Source organism: Eurosta solidaginis, chromosome 2 (assembly GCF_040869045.1).
Source record: "Eurosta solidaginis isolate ZX-2024a chromosome 2, ASM4086904v1, whole genome shotgun sequence".
Classification (NCBI taxonomy): Eukaryota; Metazoa; Arthropoda; class Insecta; order Diptera; family Tephritidae; genus Eurosta; species Eurosta solidaginis.
This window is the reverse complement of record NC_090320.1, coordinates 33,634,636-33,648,925: the sequence shown is the minus strand read 5'-3', so window position 1 is coordinate 33,648,925 and position 14,290 is coordinate 33,634,636. Positions and strand designations below refer to the sequence as shown.

Below are 14,290 nucleotides of genomic sequence, written 5' to 3'. Positions count from 1 at the left end.
TTTTAAGTTTATTAATTATTAGAGCAAATTGGTGATTCACGGCTCCGAAGAAGTCATCCAGCCGTGAATCCTTTTGAGAGAGTTGGTGGAGTTGGTACTCCAAGGTGCAGATGTCACGTTTGTCCGCATAATGGAGTGATAGACATTCTTTCATGGCGGCCCAGTCAGTGTCAAAAATACTATAGGAAACGAGGGCAGTCTCGGCGGGCCCTCGTATCTTTTGGCGAACGTGTTGTAAAATTGCCCCATAAATGGGCTTATTCTTCACTGGCTCGAAGTCCTTAAGGATGCTTTCGACAGCGTGCACCCACGACACAAACATCGTTGGATTACCATTAAAAATTTTCAACTCTTTTACGGAGTCCGGAAGCCTCGAGATATCCTTTAATTCCGCCTCAGTTGCTGGAGCTCGGGGTTGAACAGGAGCTTCTACCGTTTCTCGCACCGGGGTAGCAGCTTCTATCGAAGCGATTCTGCTTTGGATTGTGTCCAAGCACGATACACGCCTCTCCAGACCATTTATTTGGTCCATCAGTGCATTCACGGCACCTGTCAAATTTGTAACTGTAACCTGGAGTGAATCCATATTGGAAGACGAAAGAGAAGAAATATGGAAACAACAAGAAGTATTACTCACGTAACCAGGATTAGCATTTAATTGTTCACTCTAAGTTATAGCCTTTATTAAGCTAATATTTTTCTTTCACTTATTGGCTTTTAAATCCTTTTTTAAGTATAGCTTTAATTTAGCTAAGTTTTTCTTTCACCTATTGGCTTTTAATTCCTTTTTTTAAATATAGCTTTAATTTAGCTAATTTTTCTTTCACTTATTGGCTTTTAATTCTTTTTTTGAATATGGCTTTAATTTAGCTAATTTTACCACTTCACTACAGGTCCCTGCTCGGGCGCCAGTAAAGGACTGAAGGTCCTTGAACAACAAAAAAATTAAAGGGCCAACTTGCCCTGAAATGAAACACAGAAAAGTTAGATTTACAGTAATTTACAGTAATTTATTGAAATAGAACAAGCGGGTTAGTAGTCCACGATGCAACTGCCACTTTGATGCGCGCTGCTTCCTTATATAGAATTGTTGCTCTGCTGCCTTGGGTGCGCAGTATTTGGTACGCTGGCTTAGGCCCTAGCTTCTCACGGTTGACATGCACTGAGGGCATGTGCAAGAATTTCACAATCGTGTGAAACATTATTTGCTGACGCTACTGTCTGGCCCTGTTGGTATGATTCTTGTTGATCGTGTGAAACATAATTTGCTGACGCTGCTGTCTGGCCCTGTCGGTATGATTCTTGTTGATGTGCAAGTATTTCACAATCGTGTGAAACATAATTTGCTGACGCTACTGTCTGGCCCTGTTGCTATGGTTCTTATTGCGTAAACATTAGTACGTGGTACCAATCATGAACTTGGTTTCCCACAGGTGTATATGGTGAAATATCATTGGCCTTGAATTAGGGTGTTGGGTTGCAAAATGGTATGACTGCAATTATGCTGATACAGCGGCTCGCGTACAGGTAGAGTGTGGGAATGGAATGTGTTGGGTGCCGCAGCGTGTTAACTTATATATATACCATTATTTTAAATCTGGATTGATTAGCAGACCTAGGAAAAGACTATCTATTGCTTACAAATTAGTATAAAGCTATAAGCCCAAATAGGTTGAGAATTGGAAAGTGTCTAACAAAAAAGTGCCATTCGAGAAGTAGTTGCTGTTGTTGTATTAGCGATACGAAAAACTCTCCGAGGTTTTGAGGGCTGTTATCGATGATGATTGTCTTTTATCGAATATAGAACCGGTACGTTGCGAAAACTAGCATGATTTGGTGTATTAGCCCGATTATCTGTGGAACGATTTGATATGAACACTCCCATAAAGCTCCCATATTTTAGCAGTTGGTTTGACTACTGGGTATATTTCTCATATTTCGTCCGCACGATTGCTCATGCATGTGCGAAATGTTAAAGGGTATGAACAAATTTTGTTTTGTAAGCGCAATAAAATCATCATTTCATTTGTATTATTGTGAATTAATTTGTTGATTTTTATGTACTAGGGTTGTTTGATATTTTGGAGACTTTGTATGAACAAATTTTTTCCGCAAATAATATGTTTAATATTTTAACACAGTCTCTCTTGTGAGGGGCTTAGAATAGGTAGGTATGCCTGTCGTAAGAGGCGACTAAAATACCAAATTGATTCAAGGGGTTGTATAGCGTAACCCTCTCATGGGGTTGCCAGCGCAATATATAGCTTCTCCAACCCAATTGTCAACCTCACCTACTCGTGGCGAATTCTGTTTCATAAACAGTCGATATTCTGGCGACCCCGAACTCCTGATGGATCTAGGGGGTGGGAGGGCGGTATGGCCTAGAAGGTTACATGTGGTCATACCAAATCGTTCCCGAGATGGTCGGGCTTGTACCTTTATGGTGCTTCTTACCGGAACGTACCGGATCTGCATTCGGCAAAGGACCATCACCATCGATAACACTCCCCAAGGCCTTTGGGGAGTGTCCTTACCGCTACAACAACACCACCAACACCAACAACAACATACATTACGACCTACGTATTTTATTTTATTTTTTCTCAAGGCTCTTGTTTCAGCAATGGTCTCTTAATTTAACACAAACTAACCAAAGAATGTTTAGTCTGGAGAATATGCTGGACATGGCAGCAGTTCGCCTACCACTCTAAAGAAAAGAAAGTTGCCGGTAATTTTTATTCATTTATGAACAGCAACTTTTCAAACTTTTGGTGGTATTATGTGACGTAAAGGGTATAAAATAACCGTACCACTATACGTCAACTAATCGCCATACCGGAAGCTAATTAAGTTATATTGTGGCCTATTGTGAACCGTCTTTAAAAGTGTTATATGTATCTATGTCAATGTAAAATAAAATATAAATAAGCGTAGTTCTTTAAGAAAGGAATGAAGGACAGTCCGTCACTTGCTTACACACATACATACATACATAAACCCATATTTACATATAAAGCTATAGTGTGAGTCACTGAGTATTTAAACCCATAAAATTTCTTAAGCGGATCGATTTGATGAATGAATACAATTGGTATTATAACAACAACAAGAAAAAAATATTAAAAGAAAAAAAAAAGTTTGGGACATAATCAAAAAATATAGGTCGCTACATCTACGGCGTAAATTTGGTTCTAATTTGGTGTCTCAATGTTTCGCAACAAATGTAAGGAAAGCTGAATTTATATGGTCCTTGGTAAAGTAGCAGCGTGTGTAAACTACTCAGGTACTAAAGGAATTTTTCCATTACTAATAATACTACGTTCCCACCAAAACCAAACTCCGTGTCGGTCAGTGTCGCATGATTGCCAAAACATGTCTAAAAATATCGGTAGAGGTATCATAATACGTCTTTCAATAATACGAAAGGGAAGTACAAAATTTAATTCGTAGAGATAAACTGCTGCTATTACGGCAACTCTCAAATATAGAAAAATAATTTAATATCCCCAGACTAAATCCTGACATATCCACACTAACACACTTGACATATCAATTAGATGTTCTACATGAGCAGGGTTCACGCACGAAATGAACCACCTCTTCTTATGCTCGATGAAACATCCCTTGTCAAATTTGCTTAAGAGACAAATCATTTTCGGCGCTGCGCCATCATCAGTATCTTTTTTTGTTCTGACCTGTTGTATTCGTGTGTCTTATATTTATAGTTCGTAGTGCATGCGGAGGTATTGTCAAATTGAATGTTTGTTTATACATATATGTATGTTCATTCAGAAACGAAGGTGGTTTTCACTGATCAACTTGTGTGTTTAGCTGAGGTAGGTAGAAGTCAGTAATTTTTGTTGTTTGACCTTTTTTTTTTGTGTTTGTTGATTTGGTTGGTTTATTGTTTTGTATTTATACATGTTTGTCTGCCTAGGTAAAAGGTTAAGCACAGTTTTTTTTAAACAAGTTTTAAAGGCTCAAATATTGTGTCAGCAATAGTGTTTGTTAGTTTCTTATTATTTTTAGATTTCCATGTTTTCGAGTACGTTCAGACGTCGGCCTTTTGCTTGCATGTAAAGGACTTTGACTGTTTTATTGATGTTTGCTGTGAAGCATTTATTTTTGACTATGTGATTCGCAAAGCTAGACTCTGGGGTGATGCTTGGATTCCGTGTTTTTTTTTGTAATCTCTAATGTGTTCTCTGAACCTCGTTCCTACTTGTCGACCTATTTACCCTATGTAACTAGTGGCATTCGCAGGTAAGCTTGCATACGCCTTGGCTATACTGATCCTCTGAGTTAGTGTTAGTTCTTAGTTTTCGCCCTAAATTGTTCGATGTTTTGAACGCTGTGCTAATGTATTTTTTTTTTCAAAACACTTGCCAGCTTATGCCCTTCCAGTATATGTCATTGTCGTCCAAGTGTTTATACTTTTCTTTTCCTTATTTCTGTTTTGTTCTCTATGATTTCTTCTGAGTTTATCTACTAGTAGACATCAACAAAATAAAACGAATCATCTGCGTTATATCAAAAACGCCCTTGTCGTGCATTATCCCGAAACATTCAGTTAACAAATAAGAAACATCGGTATATCCTCTGCTAGCCTGCACTTCGAGTAGTAAAGTTTCTAGTACACATTAATAGTGTAACGAATTTAAGGAAACTTCACTTATTCCAAACCTTCTGCTAACGTTCGAATCGCTAAACTGCTGAATAAATAACTCCAATATTCAATAATGCAAAATGGTCTTTATTAGACTACTTTGAGAGTACAATAACACTTATACTTCACAACCAACAGCGTGCTTAAATCAAACTGCTCACTCAAGTCTCAGCTTCCGCTGCTTTTATACTCTCGGTTTCCTCGTTCACCCATTTCTCCTAAGGTCTTGTAATTTCATGAACTTCATGCTTGGTTACCAGCCATATACATGTATATTTTTAGTTTGTAGCCATATGCGTGTGTATATGTAAGTACTACTTCGGTTGATGATCACATGCGTTTGTGAGTATCTCTCCGCTGCCTTGTATGCATGTGTGTAAATGATGATTGATTTGTTTACGTACATACGAGTGGTTGCTCAGTATCGGCTTAGTGATGCTAGTATCGCTTAGTGATGCTAATATTCGTCACAATAGTGTTCTTCAAGTTCAATGATCAAATAGTGCTCTCAGCAAAGAACATATTAGCCTCTACGGTCTCTTACTCAAACAGCTTCGCAGCGATGATATGCTAATGATTTAGAAGAAATTTATTTCTTGAAACTTGTTGTTATTGTGATGCTATTCACCAGCAATCACAGTATCAAGTACAAAATTTCAATGCTCTCGATGATTATGGCACGAGTGCATGACAGCTGACTCAGAGCATCATCAGTAAGTGTTTGGCCAAACAAAAGTGAGTGGGTGGCGGGCTGTATGAAACTCATTCAATACAGTCGAAACGCATTGCACTTGATTCTGTATATGATAGATAGCACAGACATTAAACATGGCTATGATTGGAGGACTACCGGTACAATACTCACGTACATACCTAGAAACGAGCGCAAACAAGCTGCTTACTTAATGAGCTATTCCGTTCGATACGCGGTTGAGTGTCGTTGTGTAATTTACATAGATAACATTTTATAGGCATGTATGTGTGTATATACACATATAACTAGTAGTATATAGTTGCATTTCATTACAACCAAGTAGAGGGAGAGATTTTGCTTGATTATCTCTGCTCGCCGCTCGATTTTTTCGCGGGCTTTATTGGTGGAATTTGAAATTTGTCATGCTCAGTACCTTTGCAAACGCGCAAGAAACAAGTTGTTCGCTTCGCTTGAGATTCTAGTATAATTAATATACTAAATATTTGGCTATAAATATAATAATTAATAGAAAATTAGTGTGGTGTCTGAGCTTTTTGACAATATACAACGCCCACATGCTAACTGCATTATTAAATATGTATTTGTATAAATATATGGATTTATGAAACTAAAAACACAAAATTTTTGGTGATTAAAAAGATAAAAAGTTTCAATAGACGCGTGTCACAAACGTGACGACCGTTATTTTTGAATACATATAATTCGCTTGCATGTAAAATAACTGAGCTTCATAACGAAAATCTCAGTCTGAAGCCAGGATTTATCGGTATGTTGTTTCAAGTATACTGATACGTTATTGCGAATAACGTTTTAGTACGATGTGATTTGATTGTGATGTGATATGAGAAAGAATTGTGTTATGAATGAATGATATGTTGTGATCAATTTGTCTTAAAGAGCCATCTGCTATAATCGTGTGATGTGATATCATGGACTCATGTATAATTTGATTGCATGATGAGTTGTGATTGATGCACTTTAAATATTAATTGCCAGACGATATATGATGCGCTGTAGGGCCTATAAGTAAGAACTTAATATGTCATATTTTCATATGATGCGTTTTTATTTATGTGGGTGATGTGCTTTTAAGTTTGAGAGTAGACGATGTGATGCCATATGATGCATTTGATATGATATTATGCATGTTTATGACAGCTTTGATATTATACAAACTCACGTGATGTCTTGCACTACACAAAAGTGAGCGATATGATATCATCTGACACATTGCAGTGCGTGTAAGTAAATAATATGAGGTGATTGTTGATGTCGTGCTTTGTGTTGAAATAGCGAAATGTGTGCTTCGCCTTAACTTTTTAATGTAAAAAAAGTTAGCCAAGGATATTTGCAAGCCCTAGCCAATAAAATGAATGCCGCGCTTTTGTTGTTTTTCTACATTCATTTACTGTTGGTTTTTTTATTGCATAAAAAAAAAACAATGCAATTTAGTTAATGAGAGAATTTCATTAAATAAACACAAAAGTGTAAAGATCAAGTGTTTATTTGAGTGAATGCGTTAGCGTTACGCTGTAGGGTGACTCAATTGACTTATATCGAATCATATTCTTTCTCTACATCTAAATATGTATATGTTATCATATGTATATGTATGTTGTACATTTGTCACTATATTATTATTGACCTCACTGGAGATCAATAATACAAGTCAAACTCCCATTGTTAAATAATTTGCTTATTGTTCTATGAATAGATTGCAAATATATATATTCAATAAAAAAAAAAAAAAAAAAAATCATTAAAACATAAGCGGGAGTTAGCTTAATTGTATGCTTTCAGTGTTTCCACAGCAATTGCTTATTGAAAATAAAATATATGTAAGTAAAAGCAAGGCGCGTTAACCCCCGAAGAGATTTTTAGGCCAAGCTTCTCTTCCAATTTGCGTCGTGCTCCTTTTGTAATGCTTCCTACAAATAGGCGGGACCGGTCCTACATGTTTTACGCCGACACCGAACGGCATTTGCAAGGCAGATACATTTTCACTTAGAAGCTTTTCATGGTAGAAATACACTCTGAGTGTTTGTCAAATCAGGTAGGAGAGGCACGCTACCACCACACCATGGCGGCCGCTTATTGAAAAGTTAGGCAATATTCGAAAAAAATTTGAAAATTTTAGTTCAATTGTATTGTAATTGCTTTCGACTAAACCAATCATTACCATAGTTTCAATGAACACTGATCCGCTTTGTTATTATTTTTATTTGTTCTATACTGAATCAATCATTAGCTGAGTTCCAATGCACACTGATCCAGTTGCCGATAACAATTTAACACCCACATTCATTTTGTATTTTGTGATCGCTTTTTTGATAGCTAATCCTTTTTATTTGGTAGCACTTATGGCTTAAACAGATACAATACGTCACTTACTTGGCGCAGAGTAAAGGAAATAACAACAGAGTTGGCTGTGTTTATTTTAATGGCAAATGCTCACAAATCACACAAGAAGATTGCGCATTGCGCATGGAAACATTAGATCAGCTATTTTTTATGACGTATGAATTGGCTCTTTTCCTTTAGCTCTGTTTTTTTCTCGCTTTTTTTATTCGCTCAAGAGTCAACTATGACGTAGATGCGCAGAACGAAGCAATTTTTAACTCGTGAATGCGCAATCTGGGTAGGTGATTTGTGGTAAATGCCATACAGCCAACGTATTATTCATCGCATACGTCATACGTTACAAATTTTCTACTTTTAACAAACGTCAGCCACGTCACATATGTTGCATTTTATTATTTGCTCAATGGTAGTACGCTCCTAACTCTCATAAAACTGAACCGGGTCATTTCAGTGAGATTTGAACGTGATCCAGTGCTTTATAGTTAATTGGAACGCCCTTACTGTCAAAACCTGCTCATCTTGGTGAATAAAATTTTACTGTTATTGCAACACCCTATGCAGCTGTAAACAGTTTATTTAAAAAATGCTGAAACAAAACAAGTACTACATTTATTTCTAAAGTACAAAATTTGTTACTTCCTTTATTCATTATTTATATCAAAGTTTTTACAAAAATTCAATGTTTGAAACTAGTTATCAACAGTTGTATTTAAAAAATTCGTACCTGTACATTAGGGTGCGCCTTAGACTACTAGATACGGCATACATCCGACCAATTGTCATTATTCCCATACTGAAGTTTTCCGAAACGTTGTAGGTATGGCAGTTCTTTTCAAGTTCCTGAGTAAGCCAAAGAAGCAAAGTGTAAAATATCTGCGATGTAGATGGCTTACAAAAACTGCACAAGGTCTTTACGAGGTGCAGAATTCAGTAAAAATTACAAAAGAAAAAATCTTCAAATAGTTGAATATGTCATTAATCGAATGCAAACAACTAAACAACTTTTGCTAATCAAGGAACCGATTACTTTGTGACATAAGTGAAGTTTTGCTGAACAAAAATTTAGACATACCCTAATGTACTTATATCTTTCATTTTTTTATTTGCATGCGGAAAACGCCGATTGCAACAGACCAAAAACAAAGCACGTGGGAGGGTGTGCCATTGGCATAGAATTGTTATGCATACAAATATACAGCTACATTGTTTACATATTTAAGTGTTTCTAAATAAAAAAATTGATAAAAACACAACAACAGCAACAAACTAAATAGAAAAACTATAATAACATCAACAATTAATTGTAGCGTGTTTTAAATAAGTTGACATACATACATACACAAAGTTTATACAGAAAAAAAAATTCCATTAATAAAACTTTACTTTTAAAAACTTAGATATTTGCCCATACTTATGAAAACAAATAAATTTGTGCATATTAAGGTGATTCGGGTAAAAAAAAATTTGTTTAGTTCGGTTGAAATGGTTTTAAACGGTTTTATTTAGCTTGACTGGAAGGCTGGCTGGCACGAATTTTGTAATTGATTTTTAAGTAATTTTCCGATAAGCTACAAGCTTGAAACACGGAATATAGTTCATAACCCGATGACAATGCAATAATAAGAAAAAAATCCGATAGGTGGCGCATGGATCGAATTATTTCAAAAAATCGTATTTGTGGTCCGATTTGGCAAATATTTGGAAAACATAATACATACAAGAATAGAAAGCGACCTATAAAAAATCGCCGCTAGGTGGCGCAGGTATCAATATATTAAAAAAATCGTATTTGAGCTCCGATTAGGCTCATATTTGGAACACATATTACATACAGTTCTGTAGAAATGACATCAAAATACTTTGGAGTTCGAGGAGGGACAAGCATACGTGGCGAAGAGTCAGGTAAAATCTTTGTAAGGATTATGTATTGAGGACTTAGATTGTAACAAATTGTCAGGAAAGAGTCCTTGTAATAATGAGTGACTAAATGAAATAATAGGCAATTAAATAAAGACTAAAAACTTGAAAATAAAATAATTAAACAAATTTTTTTAAGTTAAAAGGTTTTATTGAAAACAATGCTTACATGAAGTAATAATAATACTAAAAGCTAGAAAATAATTAGGTAGATCCTAGGTACTAGTCATCACACTCCTCATCAATCTAGGCCGTTGATCAGACAATTAAACAAAAGCGTTGGACGCGTCAAATTTCTATTGGTAGTCATATATAAGACCAACTGAACCTTAATCAAGTTATGCCACGCCTCACATTTTTCACGAACGCCCTAGATTGATGGGGAGTGTGATGACTAGTACCTAGGACCTACCTAATTATTTTCTAGCTTTTAGTATTATTATTACTACATGTAAGTATTGTTTTCAATAAAACCTTTTAACTTAAAAAAATTTTTTTAATTATTTTATTTTCAAGTTTTTAGTCTTTATTTAATTGCTTATTATTTCTCATTCTATTTAGTTCATTTAGTGACTCATTACTACAAGGACTCTGTCCTGACAACTTGTTACAATCTAAGTCCTCAATACATAATCCTAAAATTGTTTTTAAAATTATTTTATTTAAACTGTAGCATAAAAAACTAAAAATGTGCTAACTGTACTTTGGGTTCAAATATAGGCCGATGTATCTGAAAGCTGTACACTTCCCGATAAACAATAAATCGAAAATTCTCAAAGCTTGGAGAAAGATTTTCTCAGAAAGTGTTATTTCTCAATTATGCTATGGTTATGTTTATAATTTCTCAAACGAAACTTTTTTATTTGCTTACTCTCCTGTTGTTGTTGTTGTTGTAGCGATTAGGTTACTCCCCGAAGGCTTTGGGGAGTGTTATCGATGTGATGGTCCTTTGTCGGATACAGATCCGATACGCTCCGGTAACAGCCCCATTAAGGTGCTGGCCGACCATCTCGGGAACGATTTATATGGCCACATTAAACCTTCAGGCCATCCCTCCCTCCCCACCCCCAAGTTCCATGAGGAGCTTGGGGTCGCCAGAGCCTCGTCTGTTAGTGAAACGGGATTCGCCGCTCGAAGGTGAGGTTGACAATTGGGTTGGAGAAGCTATATATTGCGCTACACAACCTCTTGAATCCCTGCTTACTCTCCTCACATTGGCTAGTTAACTTACTTTCACAGTCTTCTTTTCCACGATTCCGTTTCGTTGGGGTCATATTTGAAAAAGGTTAGAGAAATTGAAATTTCTCAATTTGAAAATTAGCAGAAGTACAGTACTAAAAATGTACAGTTTGAGAAAGGTATCAATATTTATTTGAGGTAAGAACTAATGATTGAAATTTCAGAACAAGCTAAGTTCTCAAAAGCATCTCAAATTGAGAATAAAACAAGTTAAGAAGGCTAAGTTCGGGTGTAACCGAACATTACATACTCAGTTGAGAGCTGTGGAGACAAAATAAGGAAAATCACCATGTAGGAAAATGAACCTAGGGTAACCCTGGAATGTGGTTGTATGACATGTGTATCAAATGGAAGGTATTAAAGAGTATTTTAAGAGAGAGTAGGCCATAGTTCTATGGATGGACGCCATTTAGGGATATCGCTATAAAGGAGGACCAGGGCTGACTCTAGAATTTGTTTGTACGATATGGGTATCAAATGAAAGGTGCTACGGAGCATTTTAAGAGGGAGTGGACGCCTTTTCGAGATATCGCCATTAAGGTGGGCCAGGGGTGACTAGAATGTGTTTGTACGATATGGGTATCAAATGAAAGGTGGTAATGAGTATTTTAAAAGGGAATGGGCTTTAGTTCTATAGGTGAACGCCTTTTCGAGAAATCGCCATAAAGGTGGACCAGGGGTGACTCTAGAATATGTTTGTACGATATGGGTATCAAATGAAAGGTGTTAATGAGTATTTTAAAAGGGAGTGATCCTTAGTTCCATAGGTGGACGCCGTTTCGAGATATCGCCATAAAGGTGGACCAGGGGTGACTCTAGAATGTGTTTGTACGATATGGGAATCAAATGAAGGGTGTTACTGAGCATTTTTAGAGGGAGTGGGCATTAGGTCTATAGGTGGACGCCTTGTCGAGATATCGCCATTAGGGTGGGCCAGGGGTGACTCTAGAATGTTTGTACGATATGGGTATCAAACGAAAGGTGTTACTGAGCATTTTAAGAGGGAGTGGGCATTAGGTCTATAGGTGTACGCCTTTTCGAAATATCGCCATTAGGGTGGGCCAGGGGTGACTCTAGAAATTGTTTGTACGATATGGGTATCAAATGAAAGGTGGTAATGAGTATTTTAAAAGGGAGTAATCCTTAGTTCTATAGGTGGACGCCTTTTCGAGATATCGCCATAAAGGTGGACCAATGGTGACTCTAGAATGTTTGTACGATATGGGTATCAAACGAAAGGTGTTACTGAGCATTTTAAGAGGGAGTGGGCATTAGATCTATAGGTGGACGCCTTTTCGAGATATCGCCATTAGGGTGGGCCAGGGGTGACTCTAGAATGTTTGTACGATATGGGTATCAAACGAAAGGTGTTACTGAGCATTTTAAGAGGGAGTGGGCATTAGATCTATAGGTGGACGCCTTTTCGAGATATCGCCATAAAGGTGGACCAATGGTGACTCTAGAATGTTTGTACGATATGGGTATCAAACGAAAGGTGTTACTGAGCATTTTAAGAGGGAGTGGGCATTAGATCTATAGGTGGACGCCTTTTCGAGATATCGCCATTAGGGTGGGCCAAGGGTGACTCTAGAATGTTTGTACGATATGGGTATCAAACGAAAGGTGTTACTGAGCATTTTAAGAGGGATTGGGCATTAGGTCTATAGGTGGACGCCTTTTCGAGATATCGCCATTAGGGTGGGCCAGAGGTGACTCTAGAATGTTTGTACGATATGGGTATCAAACGAAAGGTGTTACTGAGCATTTTAAGAGGGAGTGGGCATTAGGCCTATAGGTGGACGCCTTTTCGAGATATCGCCATTAGGGTGGGCCAGGGGTAACTCTAGAATGTTTGTACGATATGGGTATCAAACGAAAGGTGTTACTGAGCATTTTAAGAGGGAGTGGGCATTAGATCTATAGGTGGACGCCTTTTCGAGATATCGCCATTAGGGTGGGCCAGGGGTGACTCTAGAATGTTTGTACGATATGGGTATCAAACGAAAGGTGTTACTGAGCATTTGAAGAGGGAGTGGGCATTAGATCTATAGGTGGACGCCTTTTCGAGATATCGCCATTAGGGTGGGCTAGGGGTGACTCCAGAATGTGTTTGTACGATATGGATATCAAATTAAAGGTATTAATGAGGGTTTTAAAAGCGAGTGGTCCTTAGATGTATATGTGAAGGCGTTTTCGCAATATCGACCAAAATGTGGACCAGGTGATCCAGAAAATCATCTGTCGGGTACTGCTAATTTATTTATATATGCAATACCACTAACAGTATTCCTGCTAAGATTCCAAGGGCTGTTGATTTCGCCTTGTAGAACTTTTTCATTTTCTTCTACTTAATATGGTAGGTGTCACACCCATTTGACAAAGTTTTTTCTAAAGTTATATTTTGCGTCAATAAACCAATTCAATTACCATGTTTCATGCCTTTTTTCATATTTGGTATAGAATTATGGCATCTTTTTCATTTTTCGTAATTTTCGATAAAGTGGGCGTGGTTATGGTCGGATTTCGGCCATATTTTATACCAAGATAAAGTGAGTTCAGATAAGTACGTGGACTAAGTTTACTAAAGATATATCGGTTTTTGCTCAAGTTATCGTGTTAACGGCCGAGCGGAAGGACAGACGGTGGACTGTGTATAAAACCTGGGCGTGGCTTCTACCGATTTCGCCCATTTTCACAGAAAACAGTAACCGTCATAGAATCTATGCCGCTACCAAATTTAAGAAGGATTGGTAAATTTTTGTTCGACTTATGGCATTAAAAGTATTCTAGACAAACTAAATGAAAATGGGCGGAGCCACGCCCATTTTGAAATTTTCTTTTATTTTTGTATTTTGTTGCATCATATCATTACTGGAGTTGAATTTTGACTTAATTTAATTATATACAGTAAAGATATTAAATTTTTTGTTAAAATTTGACTTTTAAAAAATTTTTTTTAAAAAAGTGGGCGTGTTCTTCATCCGATTTTGCTAATTTTTATTTAACACATATATAGTAATAGTAGTAACGTTCCTGCCAAATTTCATCATGATATCTTCAACGACTGCCAAATTACAGCTTGCAAAACTTTTAAATTACCTTCTTGTAAAAGTGGGCGGTGCCACTCCTATTGTCCAAAATCTTACTAATTTTCTATTCTGCGTCATAACGTCAACCCATCTACAAAGTTTCATCGGTTTATCCGCCTTTGGCAATGAATTATCGCATTTTTTCGGTTTTTCGAAGTTTTCGATATCGAAAAAGTGGGCGTGGTTATAGTCCGATATCGTTCATTTTAAATAGCGATCTGAGATGAGTGTCCAGGAATCTACATACCAAATTTCATCAAGATACCTCAAAATTTACTCAAGTTATCGTGTTAACGGACAGAC

General features: G+C 36.9%; 1 protein-coding gene across 3 annotated transcripts in view; it reads left to right on the top strand.

The window, feature by feature from the left end:
• The first annotated feature begins 5,802 nt into the window (after nucleotides 1-5,802).
• Eaat1 (Excitatory amino acid transporter 1) overlaps nucleotides 5,803-14,290 on the top strand; it is a 62,385-nt gene continuing 53,897 nt past the window's right edge. For all 3 annotated transcript variants that reach the window (XM_067764938.1, XM_067764936.1, XM_067764931.1), the window contains exon 1: nucleotides 5,803-6,147. The gene's annotated coding sequence lies outside the window, so the exon portion shown is untranslated. The remainder of the gene's footprint in view (nucleotides 6,148-14,290) is intronic.